The 20,744-nt window shown below is 48.6% G+C and overlaps 1 protein-coding gene across 3 annotated transcripts in view; it reads right to left on the reverse strand.

The window, feature by feature from the left end:
• The window catches only part of LRRTM4 (leucine rich repeat transmembrane neuronal 4), a 226,024-nt gene that overhangs the window by 117,319 nt on the left and 87,961 nt on the right, over positions 1-20,744 (reverse strand). The window lies entirely within an intron of this gene.

The raw sequence follows: 20,744 nt of genomic DNA on the forward strand, positions 1-20,744 counted from the left end.
GTTGGATGGGATCTGAAAATCATCCAGGTCCAGCCCCTTTCACTAGACCGGATTGCTCCAGCCTGGCCTTGGACACTTCCAGAGAAGGGGCAAAACCCCTCCAGCGAAGCACTGGAGGCTGATTTTAAAGAATCCAGTGCCCAGCCCTGGCCACGACAGGTGGTGGAGCTTCCTGAAGCTCCTTTCTGCCCTCACCAAAGCTCTAAATTGTACAAAACTCTGGCTCTATTTTACTTTCCTGCCACATTTTCCTTTTCTGAATTCCACCCCCCCTTCCTCTCCGCCCTCAAACCTCCTCGGACCATCAACACGGCGAGGGCGGGCAATTCCCAGGCTGCCGGGATGAAACTCTGGGATGCCTGGGATGCTGCAGGGCTCTGCAGCAGAGCCCAGAATGAATCACGGGCGTGCACGGAAACGAAAGCAAATCCAATCCAGCCTGAGCAGCGCCGTCCATCATCCCCAGGGCCAAGGGGGGACTGGCAGAGTGCACAGCAGCACCGAGGCGCCCGAGCAGCTTTTCCCGACGGGAATTTTCCCTCGGGATGGGGCAGGTGTTGGAATGCGTGAGACAGAAGCCTCTCTGAGTTCTGAGAGAGAGAGATAAGTGCAGGGGCTGAATTAAAGCCTGGAGAGAAACTGAGATACGTTAAAGCTACATAAATACCAAGTAGAAGCGTTAAGTCTTAGTTTCAAGTAAGTAGAAATGCATTTTAAGTGCCTTAAGAAAATGAAGTATTCACTCAATAAACAACTTTACTACAGCCAACAGCTGCTCTTGGAAGACCCCAGACCCACAACAAGCTCAACAGGCAGGGACGCTGGAACGTGCAGGCATTGCTGCCTTAACATCCACAGACAGATCAGACAGGCATTGGGGATTATTTACAAATAAATGTGAGAGTTTTTGCATTATTTAGCAAATGGTCACGCACCAAAACAAACGTTCGGGATAAAGAGATTTTTCCAAGCTAATGATCCGACTGCAGAGAACAGGAACCACGTGGATGTGGGAGAGCAGCACCATGAACTGTCAGCTCCAAATGCCATTTTGGAGTTGGTTTTTATTGGTTTTTTTTTTTTTTTTTTTTTTTTTTTGCAGACAGCATGTTGAAAAGTGGCTTGAAAGAGCAATCAGGGTTATTTTGCAAATTGCTCTGGAAAATCCATGAGCACACGGGGAGAAGGCATAAAAGAGCCTGTAAATTTAACGGGGAGAAACAAACACAATTATCCAAGGCAGAGCAATTCCAGCCACTCCAACACTTGCTCGATACAGAACGGGATCTTAATCACAACAAGGCCAGAGCAGCTGGATAATGAACAGCCCCTGCGAGTGCTGAGCACCCTCAGCTCTCCCAGCCCCAGGAATTGTTCCCTCCACCTCCCAATTTACAGCTCCGGGAGGAGGGAAGGGTTTCCCGTCTCTGTCACCACTCTCACTGATTTATTTTGTGCGTCACCTGTCCCCAGCCAGGCTCTGGTTCTTCCCCGCTCTGTCCCATGCTAAGCAGGTGAAAACCACCAAAAAGAGAGGTTCTGTGCCTCTGTTAGCTGGGGATCCTCACTGAAAGGCTGAAACACAAAAGGTTTCCTGGCAGGACCCCAGGCAGGGCTGATCCCTGCCCAGCACTGGGGTTTGAAACAGACTGGGGAGCAGAGCCTGTCACGGGGGAACGCTTTGGCCCTCATCAATATTGAGTCCAAAAATCAGCATCAGCTGATTGAATGCTGGTTAAATTAACTCAATTAACACCTTTACAATGGGAAATTATTGATAATAATAATAATAATAATAATTGTAATAATAATAATAGCAATAATAATAGCAATAATAATAGCAATAATAATAGCAATAATAATAGTAATAATAATAATAATAGTAGTAGTAATAATAATAATAATTTACAAGGTTTATATATAATAATAATTTACAATCGTTTACAAGGAAATAAAGAGGTGGGGATAAAATCATTTCAGGAAAAATCCAAGCTGGGAATTCAGCTGGTGGCTGCTGTGTCCCTGTCTACTGTGTCAGACACAAGGAATACTGAAATTATCCAAATCCTGTGGGTCTTGGTGCTCTTCCAGCTCTGTCTGATTGTTTGAGTCACCTCGCTATTGACTTCTCTAAAGGGGATTGGAAAACACACAGCAAACCCAAACAACTCAAACACACAGAACAATCCCAAAGAGCTGAACTCCAACCTCAGCTCAGGAGAATGTTTTTCTCCTCTTAAATTTCTTTTCAATTTCTCTTAAAAGAGAGAAAGCCACATAATGTCTCTGACTTTCAAATCTGCATAAATAACCTGAATAATTGATGAGTTTTGCACTTTATAACCATTCTGCACTGAATATGAATTATTCTTTAAAAAAAAAACTGAATAAAGTTGAGAAAAATAATGGATACATTAAGAGCATTTTTGGAGGATGAGAAACAGAATTGGCATAGAAATGTGGAATGGTTTGGGAAGGAAGGACCTCAGAGCCCACCCAGTGCCACCCCTGCCATGGCAGGGACACCTCCCACTGTCCCAGGTGGATCCAACCTGGCCCTGGGCACTGCCATGGATCCAGGGACAGCCACAGCTGCTCTGGGAATTCCATCCCAGCCCCTCCCCACCCTCCCAGCCAGGAATTCCTTCCCAAAACCCCATCAAATCCTGCTCTCCATAACTTTGAAGCCATTCCCTGTGTCCTGTCCCTCCATCCCTTGTCCCCAGTTGCTCTCCTGGAGCCCCTTCAGGCCCTGGAATATGCTGGAAGCTCTCCCTGGAGCCTTCCCTTCTCCAGGTGAACATTCCCAGTTCTCCCAGCCTGGCTCAGCTGCTCCCACATAATCCCAGCAGGTTGATTCTGGTTCCAACTGGTCTAAAATAAATTCCCAGACTGGTTCCGTTGCACCAATTCCTATTTTAGAAGGACCCCACTGGAGTGAGACGCAGATGTTGACTCTGCTTTGTCCTGTCTGTGCAAGCCTTTAATTCCTTGAACTCTGTGTTTTGTGTGTGTCCAGCACAGCCCAGACTGCCCCAAATTCCCCACCTGCATCCCCAAAAACTGTGTCCAAGGGCTGGAATTCCCTGCAGGCGGTGGGTGTGTGTTTCAAGGGCAGGCTGGAATGAGGTGCTTTGTCATCCCTTTCAGCCAAACACAAACCAAATCTGTTTTATGGGGTAAACTTTCAAAAATAAACCCCCACATAATCAGAGTGATGTGTTCATTTAATATAAACACTGAATGAATTCACTGTAAATGGTAAAACAAAATTATCCCATCTCAACACCACCAAATATCAGGATATTCTCAAAATGAAGTGGGAACCCTTGAAGAAGATGTTTTGAATTATAAAGTTGCTCTGCCAGCAGAGAAATGTTTCCATGAAATGCTTGAAGTTTTAATGAAATTGCACATTGTGACAGAAAACTGTTCCCTAGAACATGTGTGCTCATTCCCACTCCGCAGCGATGGCTTTGAGGAGCCAGGACTGGGACGTGTAGAATGATTTTATTTCAAGTACGTGCTGTAAAGCACAGCCTGCCACCTTCAGATCAGCGGTTCCTGATAAAAGCAAGGTCCTGACAGTAATTAAGGGAAGGGAAAAGGTTCCTGGAGCTGCCTGGGGTCTGTGTGCTGTGGATCAGCGTCTTAGGCTGGAAATGGGGGTGTGTATTCCCATCTGTCAGAGGTGGGGCAGGTATTTCTGTTCATTGGGCAGTTTTTTCTTTATCTCTCCCACAGCCAATCCTCCCTCCAGGAGATCTCTTCTGTTCATGGGCCAGTGAGTGTCCCTGCATGGCTGAGAAAATTCCAGCATCCCTTGGGGAGAGGCTCTGCCCAGGGGAGCAGCCAAGAATTCCTACCTGGATACAATCTGAGGCTTTGGGACACCACAGCAGCCTGTGCCCACTGCATTCCCAGAGGAGCAGCTTTCTGCCCCACTGCATTCCCAGAGGAGCAGCTTTCTGCCCCACTGCATTCCCAGAGGAGCAGCTTTCTGCCCCACTGCATTCCCACAGGAGCAGCTTTCTGCCCCACTGCATTCCCAGAGGAGCAGCTTTCTGCCCCACCGCATTCCCACAGGAGCAGCTTTCTGCCCCACTGCATTCCCAGAGGAGCAGCTTTCTGCCCCACTGCATTCCCAGAGGAGCAGCTTTCTGCCCCACTGCATTCCCAGAGGAGCAGCTTTCTGCCCCACTGCATTCCCAGAGGAGCAGCTTTCTTCCCCACTGCATTCCCAGAGGGAGCCCAGGCCCATCCACACCAGCCCTGGAGCTCCAGAGGAAAACTCCAGCCTTGTCCAGGATCCTGCTCCAGCAGAAGCACAGCTGGCACTGCAGGAGGGCTGAGCCCCCATGGAATGGCACTGCTGCCACCACCCTGACCCACAGCCTGCCAGGGCCTGCTCTGACTCTGGCAGGGGTTTGTCTTCTTTTTTGTACTATTGCATTTGTATTTTTAGTTTTCCTAATAAAGAACTGTTATTCCCGCTCCCACATCTTTGCCTGAGAGCCCCTTAATTTCCAAATTATAATAATTCAGAGGGAGGGGTTTACATTTTCCATTTCAGGGGAGGCTCCTGCCTTCCTTAGCAGACACCTGGCTTTGCGCACCAAGGCACTGATGGAACTGGTTCTGCTGATGGTTTTCCACAGCCACCTTTATCCCAGGGGACAGAAGGGTCCTGCCCAGGCTGCACCCAGTCAGGGAAAAATGGGATTTTATCCCCAGGGTGCACTTAAGGGGTAAACAGGAGAAAAACCAGCTCTGAAAGGGAAGCAGGGCTGAAGAAGGGCTGAAAGAAACTCGATGCACACAGGAAAGGAGAAACTTTAAATACTGGCAAGAACATTAAAGTCATTTGTGCCTCTTGCTTTCACTCGATTCAGGCCCTGTTTGCACCTGAGGCTGGGAAATCCGAGTTTAGGGAGAGCAGAAATCTGTGGGGTTTGGTCCTTCTCGCTCCCCCTCCTGCCAGACACAAACAAACCCCCTAATTGTCAGCAAACCAAATTAATAAATCCAGAAAGGAAAGCGTTTTGTGACCTTCGCCTCCCACAAAGGGACAAAACCGCAGAGCAGCAGCCCAGCCCTGCAGTCACACACTCTGCCAGGGGAGAGGCTCCCTTCCCGAGGGATGTTCCCAGCCCAGGCAGTTCCAGGGCAATGCCAGAGAATTCCAGAATGCCAGGCAGTTCCAGGACACTGCCAGAGAATTCCAGAATGCCAGGCAATTCCAGGACAATGCCAGAGAATTCCAGAATGCCAGGCAGTTCTGAGATAATGCCAGAGAATTCCAGAATGCCAGGCAATTCCAGGACAATGCCACACATTTCTGCTGCTGCCATGAATCCCTGATGTCCAAACACCTCCTGCTGATGGGCAAGAAAGGACCCAACTCCAGCTCCGAGGAGCCTTCAAACCTGAGGAAGATCCTGTAAGGAAAGGGCTGTCAATCCCTGGATCATTGACAGCTGTGAATATTTAACCCAGGGAAGAGGAATGAATTCTAAACAAGGAGCCACAAACGCTGAGAATCCTTCAATTTAAGCGTTCACCTGTTTTGTTTTTTTTTTTTAACCACAATTTTTTCATTAGACCATTTTCCCCTCTCTCCCCCAGCCCCTGGCAGAGAGTTTATTGTTGGAGGATGTCATCGGGGCTGCTTCAGATCTGTCAGAAATAATCTTCTCATCTGCCAACTTCTCCCGGGGAGGAGATGAGCTCATGTTCCGACTGACAAGACGTGCTGAAGAGCCCGGGCTTCTCGGAGCCTGTGAGAAGCTGAAGTTCCCCCATTGTGTGAATCCTGTCAGAGTTGGCCCTGCAATTTTCCTAATGACAGCTGCTGTCAGCCGAGGAGGGGAAATTGTTCTGTTCAGCTGGGAAGGCTGACAGGAGCTGCAGAAAGGGCCTGGGCGCTGGAGGGAAGAAAAAGGGACCAGGTATCTAAGGGAAGGTGTAGCAAATTCACCAAGCACACGAGAAAGACTCGACTTGAGGTATTTTCAGCCTCCTTCCAAAATCCTGGGGAGTTATTTACTCTAACAAGAAAGGAGTGACATAAAATTAAATAAACCAGCTCAGGAATACTGTTTGAGACACCCAGCCAAGCTCACAAAGGTGTTTGGTGTCTGTAATGCACATTTTGACTCCATTTCCAAGGGCAATTGAGATTGTCCAGCTCCCACATGTTTTCAGAAGGAGATCTGAAATTATCTGAGATCGTTTTTAAGGTCATTTAAAAAGCTTCATTAGGTGCCTGTGTGCATTTTTTTGGAGCCTGTTTCCACTCCTTCCTATGGTAAAGGGGACTCATCACAGAAATATTGCAATTTCTTCCTTGTCCTAGAGCCAGAGATCCACCTTTGCAAATACACTTTTGTGGAGACCCATCAAGTTTGGAGATGGACAGAGGGACAGAAATTGCAATTCCACCATGCTCCGGTTGAATGGAAATGAGGAGAACAAACAGAACAACAGGAGGGCTCCACGGTGAGCTATTCCTGCTCTGCCAGCACATGCAATTCCCGTTCCAGATCTTCCTCCTGCTCTTCCACCACCCTGAGCAGGTACAAAGGGTGGGAAGCAGGAGCAGAAAGGGGAGACCTTCCACCATCTATAGCCGTATTTCCAGTTTCCTCCTGGACCTGGTGGAACAGCTCTCAACAACCACCCTGTGGGGTTTGCCACATGTTGTTAAAATATCACAAAAAGTACACACATCAATTACACAGAGGGGCACGTGGCTCTTTGAAAACAGGTTTATTTCAACTGAAATGCATTAAATCAGGTTGGAATAAGAGAAACTATTATCATTACTCTCCAGCAGCTTGGATAAAGGATTGTTTAAGTGCATTCCAACCTGCACCATCTATTATTGATTACAAGTTAGGTTGAGCAGCTACAGACTCAGCGTGGGTTTGTGTTCCCTGTCCCTCACTGCCACACTTTAGAACTTTCACTGCAGACTCAGAGTGATGCATATTCAGCTGTGAAGAAGATGTTTTACCCAGACTATGGAAATAAAAATTGTTCATGGGTCCCCCAGCATTGTCTGCAGCGTTTTTGAGCCGCCCAGGTCAAAGGAGCCCTCCCTGTGCAGAGAGATTTGTTCCACACTCTCATCCATTCCCTAAGGAAATCTGCAGCATGTTCTCTCATGAATCTCTCAAAAATGACACCAAGCTGAGGAAACTTTCAGAGCAGGCCTGAAATTGAGTTTTGTTTCTCCTTGTCGTTTGTACTGAGGGGCACCATAATTTCCTGGCAATACCAGACAGCCCCAGCTCAGTTTGCTCCCAGTTTCTCATCCAGTGCTTCCTCCAACCCCCTCAAACTCTGAGCTGCTCCTTCAGGACCTGAACATCACATTGATGATGATGATGATGGTGGGGATTTTTTACCTGGCTCCCAGAGTCACTTTAATTTTGTGTTTATAAAGGTGTGCTTAATCTGCAGTTTAATTTTCATCAAGTGACTCGTGTCTCCTCTTCATCTCTTGGTTCCTCTTGTATTTTAAATATAACCATCTTTTCAATGGTTATATGTAAAATTATCACAAACTTGTGCACAGAAATGCCTTTGCTACATGAGGCCAACCAAATTATCCCAAAAATCCAAGAAGAAAATAGACTTTCTGCCATTAACCAGTTGTTTTAATGACCCTCCAAAGCTGCATCCCTGCAAGCAGGGCCGTGCTCAGAACACCTGAAGTGTGGGGAGGAGACAAACGGGACAGAGTGCACAAATTCCTTGGGTCCAGGAGTATTTCAGAAACGTTCCCAAGGAGGGAATCCGTGATTTGAGCCCCCACAGGGTGAGGGTCTCAGACAGGTCCAGCTGGGTGCAGCACGTGGAACTCCAGCAGGTTTTCTACTGAGGGCGCCCAGGTCAAAGCACAGCTCTGCTGCTGAGAAAAGGGAAAAACCAAACCCAGAGGAAAAAAAAAATATAATGACAATTCAAAATTCATCATCTCCTAAGGAAGAGATTAAATGTGATACGAGCAGGAAACTCTTTTCCCAAAAGGGGAAGGAGACTCAAGTGCAGTAGCCTGAGGTTCCAGACTTGTATTTGTTATGCAAAACTAACTAAAAACAGACCTCAGAAGCCCACATCATCACAAAGTCTGGAGAGATTTTTATCTCCTAAACAGTTTTCCAGCTGTTGCACTTGTAATTAACACCATAACAGCTTTTTGCCTTTCTAATTTCTACTCCCAGGGAAAGAAATGATAAATCAAGAAATGAGAAAGGGAAGCTTTGCTGGACAATTAAGAACAGCCAAACCAAACAAAACCCCTGCCAATTATTTCCAGCTTAAAATCTTGTCGGTGTCTCAGTGGCTTTAAATCCTATTCAGGTGATTAGTCAGTTCCACTGTCAGAAAGATTAAGAGATTGATCTTTGAGGAGGATTAGAAGAAGATTTTAGTAATTTTTCTGAGCACAGTGCATACTCTAAGTGGGAAGTTTCCCCTCCTGGACCTGGGTTTGTATCATTAGGAACAATTCCATTCCTTCCCTCCTTTCACAGCCTCCTCCCGTGGATGATCAGGTGACAGAGCCACGCACAGAGCACTTAGAAAACATCTGAGATAAACACAGCCCCGTGGATGTGGTGGTGTTGGGGAGAACAAGGAGGAGCAGCTGATCTTGTGGGAGCAGCCAGTTCTCCATGAGCCACCCGTGACCCACAAGCCACAATTTAGGGAGCTCTGTGTTGTAGAGGACAAAACCGGGGTGATGTTTGTTCTTAGTCCATGCAGATCCTGGGCTGCTGCATCCTGGGGGATGGTCCCACCAGCAGGTGCGCCTGAAATAAAGCCAGGCTGCCAGGAGCTGCAAGAAAGCATCAGTCCTAGGAATTATTTTCCTTTCCTACTAATTCTTTCACATCCTTTTGCCCAGAGCAGCTGTGGCTGCCCCTGGATCCCTGGAAGTGTCCAAGACCAGGCTGGACAGGCTTTGGAGCACCCTGGGATAGCGGAATTCCACCCATGGCAGGGGTGGAATTGGGTGGCCCTTAAGGTCCTTCCAACCTAAACCATTCAGGATTCTGTGGCTATACCCACAAAAAGCAGCTCAGGCTGGGGAAACCCAATGAAAGCCCTCTGTACCCACCAGGGCTTCGGTGAAACTGCTGGGAGCTGAAAACCTCCCCAGGAGGAACCTGGCGGAGGCACCAGCGGTGCCAGTTTGGCAAAGCCCTCCCTGCCCCACAGAGCCCAGGCCCAGCTGTGATTTACAGAAGGTTTCTCGAGGTCCCGGCCCTCAGCTCTCCTCCCTGCTCTCCTCATCCCATTTCCTGGAGCTGGAATGCAGGAGCCCCGAGCAGGACAGAGATGAACATCCCTCCCTCCGTCCCCAGGGGCTGCTTTGAATTCCCCCAGGCGCAGCTTTGGCTCCTCCACTGCATCCCTGTGGGTTTTGAACTCCCCAGGGGAGCTCAGCTTGCCCCCGGTCCGATTTGTGTTGTGTTTTCGGTGGTTCTGGTCAAGGGGGTCACGGAGAACATCCAGCTCTGAGCAGACCCTCCTGGAGCAGCTCCCACTTTATCTGGTGCCTCGCCTCTTGATTTTGATTCCTCACCCCATTTCCTTTATAGCTTCTGAACACAGTAACAAAGCCTTTAAGGTTTCATTCACCATAATTTCAGTATTTCATACCAAATAACTTCATTTTAATGCAATTTGAAGTGTTCTCAGCACCACATTATTTGTACCTCCACCCAATCAAAAGTACAAAGCTAACAGCTTTATTTTTCCGCGACAACCACTGCCTGGTGCAGGCTAATTCCAAGCACTGAAAGCTCCAAATGGATGAAACACCACTTTCTTAAGCACCTACTGTGCTTAAAATTTCTGGTTAGGCCAAAAATCTCATTTATTTCCCACCCAGGGACCTTTATAGAGAGATGGGAAAGGCCATGGCCTGAAGGGAACCCTCTTCCCACCCTCACTGGTGAACAGAAACATCACAAAGGAATTGTTCCGTTTGATTCCTATAAAAGATCCTTTAACTTTGTTGTAGCATCTGCATGAAGCCTTTGACTTCTAGCTCAGAATTTCCCAGCTCTGCATTTTGCATTTTTTCTTAATTCTGCACTTTCAGAAGCTGAGAGGAATTCCCTGTTTGTTCTCCCTGAGTCTGTATTTTCTTTTCTTTCAATTCACTGAATAATGGTTGTATAAGGAGAAGAAAAGAGGGGGTGAGAGGGATCAGAATTGGGATTTTTGAGCTCCCTCTCTGCCCATTGCCTGAGCATCACATGGGGCAACAATTCAATTTAGAGCAAGATTGACAAACAACACTCAAGCCACTGAGAATTGTCAACTCCAGGCAGAGGAGAGCAGCCACGTGGGATTTTGGAAATCCCATCTTCAATATCTGCATCAGGATGCTTTGGCATCTTCTGGAGGTGTGGAGAACACTTAATTAAAGCTGATTCACCTCAGAGCTCCCAGATGTGGAAGGCAGTAGATTGATGCAAAAATTGTTAATCAAAGGCCCCCTGTCCAGACAGCTTTCAACAACTTGCCCTCAGAAGAGGAAAACAAAAAGTCTCAAGAAGGCATTTTTATAATGGATTTCCTGGGCATCTCAAGGGAACAGCAGCTTCCAGGGCTCACTGCAGTTTTGGTCCCACTGGATCTAAATCTGGATCTGAAGCTGGATCTGAATATGGATCTGAATCTGGATTTAAATCTGGATCCAAATCTGGATCTGAATCAGGATCTACATCTGGATCCCAATCTGGATTTAAATCTGGATCTGAATCAGGATCTACATCTGGGTCTACATCTGGATCTGAATCTGGATCTAAATCTGGATCCCAATCTGGATCTAAATCTGGATCCCAATCTGGATCTGAATCTGGATCTACATCTGGATCCCAATATGGATCTGAATCTGGATCTAAATCTGGATCCCAATATGGATCTGAATCTGGATCTGGATTTAAATCTGGATCCAAATCTGGACCCAAATCAGGATCTACATCTGGATCCCAGCCTGGATCTGAATCTGGATCCCAATCTGGATCCAAATCAGGATCTACATCTGGGTCTACATCTGGATCTGAATCTGGATCTGAATCTGGGTCTGAATCTGGATCTGAATCTGGATTTAAATCTGGATCTAAATCTGGATCCAAACCCTTCACACAGCGACTTTTAGAGAGGAACAAACCCTGCCCTGGACAGGCAGAACCCGTGCAAAGGCAGTTCTGGCTCTCCTGGGGGCTGGAAATTCCTGACAGGAATTCTTCCAGCTTCCTCTTTAAATACACAAAGAAACCAAAGCCTGATGTTCTAAAGGACAATCCAAGGTCGTCAGGTTTTGTGGGGGTTTTGTGGGGGTTTTCCTGTTTGTTTGGTTTTGGTTTTTTTTTTTTTTTTTTTTTTTTTTTTTTTTTTTTTTGTTGTTCATTTGTTTGGGGTTTTTGTTTGGTTTCGTTTTGTTTGGTTCTTGATTTTGTTAATTTTCTTCGGGCTTTTTTTGGGTTTTTTGGGGTTGTTTGTGTGTTTTGGTTTTATTTTTTTAAACACAGCGTTCCCCCCAAGAGTTTCTGCTTTTCCTTCAGACAGCTTGAAAGCACATCTCCAAAATGCATTTAGGACATGTCTGCACCCTGGAAAGCCTTGTTAGCATCCTCCTTTATTTGGGGAGAACAAAGCAAGCTTGATTCAAGCAGCAACTTCAACAAAGGGAGCAAAAGAAATGTTATTTCAGTTAGGAGGATAAAACCCTTTGCAAGGGCCTGACAGCCGAGAGGAAGCATGCAGCCTCAGAGAAACGGAAATCATTAAAGGGGGAGCATCAGAAGGCAAAACTACTGTGAGGAAACTGAGTGGAGCCTCAGTCTGGGCCAAAAACTCATCCAGGCCCGGCTCAGGGCTCGGGGAGGGGATGGAATGAGCATGGAATGAGCAGAGGGAAATGAATTCCAAGTAACCCAAGACTCGTCGGCCCAGTGCAAAGCTCTGCACTGTGTTAAACATCACCCCCGAGGGCTGAGCAGGCACAGCCGGCGCCAGTGTGGGATTGGTGGGGAAGGAAAGATGGTCCCCCATCCCTGAGGGAGTGGGAAGGGATGGAAAAATGATCCCTATCCATGAGAGAATGGAAAAATGATCCCAATCCATGAGGGAGTGGAAAAATGATCCACATCCATGAGGGAGTGGGAAGGGATGGAAAAATGATCCATATCCATGAGGAAGTGGAAAGGGATGGAAAATGATCCCCATCCATGAGAGAATGGAAAAATTATCCCGATCCATGAGGGAGTGGGAAGGGATGGAAAAATGATCCCGATCCGTGAGGGAGTGGGAAGGGATGGAAAATGATCCCCATCCATGAGGGAGTGGGAAGGGATGGAAAATGATCCCCATCCATGAGAGAATGGAAAAATTATCCCGATCCATGAGGGAGTGGGAAGGGATGGAAAATGATCCCCATCCATGAGAGAATGGAAAAATTATCCCGATCCATGAGGAAGTGGGAAGGGATGGAAAATGATCCCCATCCATGAGAGAATGGAAAAATGATTCTGATCCATGAATCCATGAGGGAGTGGGATGGGATGGAAAATGATCCACATCCATGAGGAAATGGGAAGGGATGGGGAAATTATCCCGATCCCTGAAGAAGTGGAAAATAATCTCCATCCATGAGGGAGCGGGAAGGGATGGAAAAATGATCCACATCCATGAGAGAATGGAAAAATGATCCCCATCCATGAATCCATGAGGGAGTGGGAAGGGATGGGGAAGCAGCAGTCCCAGCTGGTGTCACCGTGTCCTGTGTGAGGAGAGGCTGAGGCCCCCTCGGTGGCACTGGAAGTGCAGCACAGGGATCAGGAAAACTGAAATCCAGGGAAAAGGCAAACCCAAAACTCTGCTCTGCTCCTCCCCCCTCTCCTGGCTCCGAGACCACAAGACACCCCAGACAAGGAGACCCCTCCTGAGGACAGGCTGGCAAACCTGCGCAGGAAGGAGGTGTGGAATTCCACCCCGCTTTTCCTGCTGCCAGGGAACAGGGAATTCCTGTCCCCTGTGCAGAGCCGGGGGAAGGAGCCCCTGGCCAGCCCTGGCCGGCCCAGGGTGAGGTTCTGCTGGTCCCACCCCGTTCCAGAGTCCTCCCCAAACTGGGGGTGCCCGAGGCAGGGAAGAAGCAGCACCTGGGGAACAATTTCCCGGTTGCTGTGAGGGAGCCGTGGATGATGTCCCTGATTTCCATCCCTTCGTTTCGTGGGTCTCCTCCCAGCCAGCCCAAAGCTTCCAGGGGGTGTCTGGAATAAACACACCTGGTGTGGTGATGCACAGGGGGGTGAGGCTTTGCTGCCTCACGTGTCCCCCCACATTCCCTCACGGGCCCAGGCTGTTCCCAGCTGGGATCAGGCCAGGGAAGCACACCCCAGCTGTCAGGGCTGAGAGAAATCACCCCAACTGCCAGGGCTGAGGGAAATCACCCCAACTGCCAGGGATGGGAGAAATCACCCCAACTGCCAGGGCTGAGGGAAATCACCCCAACTGCCAGGGATGGGAGAAATCACCCCAACTGCCAGGGCTGAGGGAAGTCACCCCAGCTGTCAGGGCTGAGGGATGGCTCATCCTGGTTCTTGTTCCTCAGCCCAGCTGGCACAGCTTTGCTCCAGGGAGCACCTCTCAGTGACACCAGTGCCCACCTGCCCAAACTGACACCAGTGCCCACCTGCCCGATCTGAGTGGCACCAGTGCCCACCTGCCTGAGCTGAGTGACACCAGTGCCCGAGCTGAGTGACCCCAGTGCCCACCTGCCCAAACTGACACCAGTGCCCCCCTACCCGATCTGAGTGGCACCAGTGCCTGATCTGAGTGACACCAGTGCCCACCTGCCCGATCTGAGTGACACCAGTGCTCAATCTGAGTGACACCAGTGCCCGAGCTGAGTGATACCAGTCCCGCCTGCTCAATCTGAGTGACACCAGTGCCCCCCTGCCCCATCTGGGTAACACCAGTGCTCAATCTGAGTGACACCAGTGCCCCCCTGCCCCATCTGAGTGACACCAGTGCCCAATCTGAGTGACACCAGTGCCCACCTGCTCAATCTGAGTGGCACCAGTGCCCGAGCTGAGTGACACCAGTGCCCACCTGCCTGATCTGAGTAACACCAGTGCCCAATCTGAGTGACACCAGTGCCCCCCTGCCCGAGCTGAGTGACACCAATGCCCCCCTGCTCAATCTGAGTGGCACCAGTGCCCGAGCTGAGTGGCACCAGTGCCCGATCTGAGTGACACCAGTGCCCGAGCTGAGTGGCACCAGTGCCCGATCTGAGTGACACCAGTGCCCGAGCTGAGTGGCACCAGTGCCCACCTGCTCAATCTGAGTGGCACCAGTGCCCGAGCTGAGTGGCACCAGTGCCCCATCTGAGTGGCACCAGTGCCCCATCTGAGTGGCACCAGTGCCCACCTGCCCAAACTGACACCAGTGCCCCCTGCCCCATCTGAGTGGCACCAGTGCCCACCTGCCCAAACTGACACCAGTGCCCACCTGCTCAATCTGAGTGGCACCAGTCCCGCCTGCACCCCCGAAGGAAACAGCTCCTCAGCCATTCCCAGCCCCAGAGCGGCAGCACATCCACGGATCAGACACCGCGGGTCTCTCCTGGCGGGTGGTGCCGCCTCCAGAGCAGTTTCTTGTTTAAAACACTGAACCCTCACGCCTGCTCAGCACAGAGCCTTTAGGTCATCACCGGAGCCACAGTAATAATTAAACCTCAGAAGAGGAAAGGGAAAAATGATGAAGATTAAACTTCCCAACTGCTGCTGAGCGTCTAACAGAAGTTTCTGACCACCGCAGCAATATGAAGAGATTTTTAACGGACAGATTGGAGTAAGTTGAAGTGACAGGAGTGGGAATGAACTGTTGTTCAATAGGAAGTGACAGTGAGAACACCCAAGGGCTGCTGCTTTACTCACTTACTGTGATTAACAATGTTGTCCACAAAGATTGAAACTTAATTAACATTTTTAAATTGTGCTTTGACATTTTTAGCTCTTCCTATAAAAGCACTTGTGCAGCTGCGTGGTTAAAACGGAGCTTTAACTGTTTGAACCACGCGCCCACTGGAGGCTGATTGTGTTTGACTCCTGACAACAAAACCACCGAAATCCAGATGTGGCCAGCGTTCAAAGAACTGCTCCGGGCTCCTGGAGTGATTTGGTCCTGGGATCAGAGCCCTCCTTCTCAAACAGGATTAAAACCCTCACAAAATGTTCCATTAACTCTGGCAAAAGCGTTTTGCTCAAATGGGATCTTGGAGCAGAGGATTACAGTAAGCTTGACCCTGGTGAGTTGATAACACACTATCTTTGGGTGAAAAAAAAATAAGAAATTCAAGCTTCTGCAAGAACTCTTTGTTCACTGCTCCCACTGAATTTCCAGAGTGAGCTTCCCCATTAAAGCAGGAGCACCAAAGAAGATGGAATGGGACAGAATTATTTACTTTCCTTGTGAAAGGGCAGGGCCCGCAGGAGGAAACACAGAATTATGAGTTACTGGATTATTATTATTATTATTATTATTATTATTATTATTATTATTATTATTATTATTATTATTATTATTGAATTTGACTTATGAGTTAGATAAATGAGTTAAATAACTTATGAGTTAAATAACTCAGAATTATGAGTTCTTCTTCTTCTTATTATTATTAAAATTATTATTATTTGACTTTGGGGTGCTGAAGTCAGAGTTCCTTGAACTTTCCCAGTCTCCCAGGAGTTTACCCTCTTTTCCAGGTCACTCCTTGGCTTTTTCACAGGTTTGATCCAAGGACAAACAGTATTTCTCTTTGGGTATTAAAAAACAGGACAGAAGGACTCTGGAAAAGAAGGAAATACAATTCTGATTCTGTTAAATCAGTAAAAGAAAAGACATAACTCCTATATAAAATACATGGGAAAGTGGGGAAAGAAGGAAATTTTTTTCTGAGTTCTGGTAGGAAATCCACATCCCCTCGAAGCCTCCCACGTGCTCCAGGGAACAGATCTCATCTTTAGAGTGGGAACACAATGGATTTAATAAAATTCACTCTGCTGGGCAAAGGAATGCAAATATCTGGAATTATAGAAACACTGCAGCAGGGCAATGTGGACATGGCCAGCCAAGGCAGGCTATAGGAAATAACTCTGTTCCACGGAATATTTAACAGCTTCATTTAGAAAGCAGAGCTGCTTCACCTTTCCTGTGTGCACCAGGTGTGTCAGGACACAATCACACACCAATCCATCCAAATCAACCCCAAACCAGAGCCTCTTCTAGAAAAACACAATGCAATTAGAAGGAAATGGTCAGCTCAATATTGGCCCAGTAATGAGAACTGCCTCGATGAAATGACTATATTCATTTAATTAAAAAGCCCATTATGGACCCCATTCCAAGTGCTGCTCACTGAACTCTTTCATATCAATCTCATTTGTGTTTGCAGCATGTCTGGGGCTTTATGTTGATTTGTGCAAGCAGGTTCTGGAGAACAAAGTCTTGGGGGAAAAGCACTTGGCCCCTCATGAGAGGGTTTTACGAGAGACAGATGTGTATCTAGATGCATATGAGCACTAATGGTTATTTTCTAAACTACCTGCAGCTCAGGTTCGGGAGTAGGAGGGATGTAGTAATTCCCAACCCCGAGCACAGCTCAACTCCACGTGCAGCGGTTGCTGAATCACCACAGGTTTCACTCAGGTGGTTTTAGAAGCATCCACGCCACCCTGGAGGAAGGAGGGACCCGGAGGGGGCAGCTGCAAACGCTGCAGCAGCCCCTGCCCGTCAGGAAATCCAGGGGAAGCTGCACTTGTCACCCTCACGCACGCAGAAATCAGGGGAAACGCAGCAAGGGCGGACACAAGAGGAAAGGACATTTTCCAGCGGTCGCATGCCCAGGTTTTGGCCCTCGCTGAACAAACAGGAGTTGAAGCTGAGAGCTGCTGAGGAACATCAACCACTGCTGTGTGAAAGCACTGAGGGAAAGCACTGCAGTTTTGTTTTTTTTTTTTTAGAGCAAGTGAAAAGGCTTGTAATCAGCCAGATGCACAACTTCTGCTTTGACAAGGCACTGCAGGGATAAGCACTTGGATTTTTATCCCCTTTACCTCAGAGGCTTAAATACTATGGAGCAAAAGCACCTTCAATATGCAGGATCACTGTCTGGACAGACAAATTCCAAAAAGGTAACCCCAGCACAGGCAGAGCTGCAAAATATTTGCATGTTCAGCTCAACCCCACCCCTGAGCTGACCCAGCTGTGAGAAATTTGCTGCAACCTGGGCAATTATTTGGAATCTGGAAGATTATAACATAAATCTTTGCTTATCACAGGCACAGCCCTGTGTGTTGGGTGATAACTATCCAACATCCTTCCCCACCAGGCCCCTGGTACCACCAGTTGAGCAGGAGTGGCAAAGCAGGAAGAAAATCTGATTTGCACATCTGATTTCTGCAGCTTTTCAGGGTTTTGGGGGCAAATATTGCCTGTGCAATCGAGATATGCTAGGAATCTGCATTTGGATAACATCTCGACGGAACGCAGACTTGGGATGGCCTGCAGGTTAAGGGGGGGCTCAGTTCCAGGGCTGAGGGGCTCAGATCAATAACAGGGTTGAAATATTCAATTCCTGGGCTGAAAGATTCGATTTCAGGGCCGAGGGGCTCAATTCTAGGGCTGAGGTTCTCAGCTCCAGGAATGAAATACTGAGTTCCAGGGCTGAAGAGCTCAATTCCAGGATTGAGGGGTTCAGTGCCAGGGTTGAAATATTCAGTTCCAGGGCTGAAATAATTCCAGGGCTGAGGGGTTTATTCCAGGGCTGAAATACTCAGTTCTAGAGCTGAGGTTCTCAATTCCAGGATGGAGGCTGAATTGCAGAGCTCAGGGGCTGAATTCCAGGGCTGAAATACTCAATTCCAGGGCTGAATGGCTCAATTCCAGGGCTGAAATTAACAATTCTAGGGTTGAAATCCTCAATTCCAGGCTGAGGGGCTCAATTTCAGAGCTTAGGGTCTCATTCCAGAGCTGATGGCCTCAATCCCAGGCTGAGGGGCTCAATTCCAAGCCTGAAATACTAAATTCCAGGGGGTCTGTTCCAGAGCTGAGGGGTTCAGTTCCAAGGCTGAAATCCTCAATTCCAGGGCTGAAATCCCCAATTCTGGGGCTGAAATCCTCTATTCCAGGGCAGAGTGTCTCCATTGCAGGGCTGAGGGAGCTCAGTTCCAGGGCTGAACTCTGCTGTTAACTTTTAGCCGAGGTCCAGCCGTGCCAACACTTGAATTATTTACGTGATTGCCAATGTTAAGACCCAGCATTTCCAAGAGGGGCCTCGTGCCCTGGCCTTTGGCACCGGCAGCTGCTGCTAATGAGGGCGTGTGATGCCAGTGATCTCCATCCCTGTTCCAGCTCCAGTGGAGCACGCTGGGGGCTGGAAACCACAGGCTGTCCGTGCTCCCAGCCTCCTGGAATTCCCAGAGTTCTGTCCGTGCTCCCAGCCTCCTGGAATTCACAGAGCCCTGTCCGTGCTTCCAGCCTCCTGGAATTCACAGAGCTCTGTCCGTGTTTGCAGCCTCCTGGAGTTCACAGAGTTCTGTCCGTGCTCCCAGCCTCCTTGAATTCACAGAGCTCTGTCCATATTTCCAGTCTCCTGGAATTCCCACAGCTCTGAACGTGCTTCCAGCCTCCTGGAGTTCACAGAGCTCTGTCCGTGTTTCCAGCCTCCTGGAATTCCCAGAGCTCTGTCCGTGTTTGCAGTCTCCTGGAGTTCACAGAGTTCTGTCTGTTCTTCCAGTCTTCTGGAATTCACAGAGCTCTGTCAGTTTTGTCCGTGCTTCCAGCCTCCTGGAGTTCACAGAGTTCTGTGTTTTCAGCCTCCTGGAATTCCCAGAGCTCTGTCCGTGCTTCCAGCCTCCTGGAGTTCACAGAGCCCTGTCCGTGCTTCCAGCCTCCTGGAATTCACAGAGCCCTGTCCGTGTTTCCAGCCTCCTGGAATTCACAGAGCTCTGTATTTGCAGCCTCCTGGAGTTCACAGAGCCCTGTCCATATTTCGAGTCTCCTGGAATTCCCACAGCTCTGAACGTGCTTCCAGCCTCCTGGAATTCACAGAGTTCTGTCTGTGTTTGCAGTCTCCTGGAATTCCCAGTGCTCTGTCCGTGTTTGCAGCCTCCCAGAGTTCACAGAGCCCTGTCCATATTTCCAGCCTCCTGGAATTCCCAGCGCCCTGTCCGTGTTTGCAGCCTCCCAGAGTTCACAGAGCTCTGTCCATATTTCCAGTCTCCTGGAATTCCCACAGCTCTGAACGTGCTTCCAGCCTCCTGGAGTTCACAGAGCTCTGTCCGTGTTTGCAGTCTCCTGGAGTTCACAGAGTTCTGTCTGTTCTTCCAGTCTTCTGGAATTCACAGAGCTCTGTCAGTTCTGTCCGTGCTTCCAGCCTCCTGGAGTTCACAGAGTTCTGTGTTTTCAGCCTCCTGGAATTCCCAGAGCTCTGAACGTGTGTGCAGCCTCCTGGAATTCCCACAGCTCTGAACGTGCTTCCAGCCTCCTGGAGTTCACAGAGCCCTGTCCATATTTCCAGTCTCCTGGAATTCCCAGCGCTCCGTCCGTGTGTGCAGCCTCCTGGAATTCCCAGAGCCCTGGCACACGCAGAGGGGGCCATCTGGGGCACAAGGCTCAGCTTTTAGCACAGATTCTGGCCCACTTTGCAGAGCTGTCGAGCATCTCTGCTGAAAGCAGCCTAAAAAGCAGCAAGGAGCCAGCAGAGCTGCCTTGTTTGCTCTCACAGCCCCTCAGAAAGCCGGGATTTTGGGGAGGCTCACGGGCCATGCTGTCTAATCCTCTCAATGCAGTTATGTCCCACCAGATGTGCCTGAGTGCTCTGGGCGCTCCTCTCCAACCTCCAGGGCCGTGCTGGCCACCAGCAGCCTGTCTGGGGGTCACTGGGTTAAATTTGGGTTCTCCTGGACCTTTGGAGATTGCTACCAAACACATCTGAAAGTTACTTTCTGAGAGCAAAAGAAGACACCAAAAATATAAGAGGGTGATATAAAGGGTCATTTGTATCACTGTAAATGCCAGAGAGGGAAGAGTGTGACCAGCATTTGAGATGCTGCCAGAGTCCAGACGGGCTCCGTTTCTTCTGGAAGCTCATCTTCTGAATCCTTGGATAAGAGTATTTTGTTCTTTTCCACGTGTTAAAAATGAAAACCTTTTTGTTTTCTTAGATTTCCTGATGGAATCTGAACAAGCATGAGCGGGAAAATCTCACCCTTCAATCCACTGAGTAGCACCAGGTCTTAGTTTTCCTGCAGGGACCAGCACACAAACAATGAAAAGATGCAAATCATCCCCTCACTTGTGCAAAAAAACATCATGGGAGAGGGGAATGCATTGAATTAGACCCACCTGGACACAACTGCTCTGTCAGGAAGTGTCATCAAAGCCTCTTTCTGAGACAACAGAAGAGGCAGAGAAGAGAAAAAAATAAGACCTATTTTTAAGCCACTGTTTAAAGATTTTATTCTTCTCCACAGCAAGGCCTAGCAGGGAGGGCCCAGCAGGCCTCGCTCTGCTCACCCCTGGGGTCTGGGAGACTGGGGGGAGGTTAAACTTTCTTAAAAGGTGCCAAGCAATGTAGCAAGCACATTTCTCTCTCTGTCAAGATTTTTTATTGAGGTGCACAGATAGAAATGAAAGGGAAAACAATTTCTGTTTCTGCT

The sequence above is a fragment of the Vidua chalybeata genome, chromosome 28 (genome assembly GCF_026979565.1).
Source record: "Vidua chalybeata isolate OUT-0048 chromosome 28, bVidCha1 merged haplotype, whole genome shotgun sequence".
In the NCBI taxonomy this organism is placed as follows: Eukaryota; Metazoa; Chordata; class Aves; order Passeriformes; family Viduidae; genus Vidua; species Vidua chalybeata.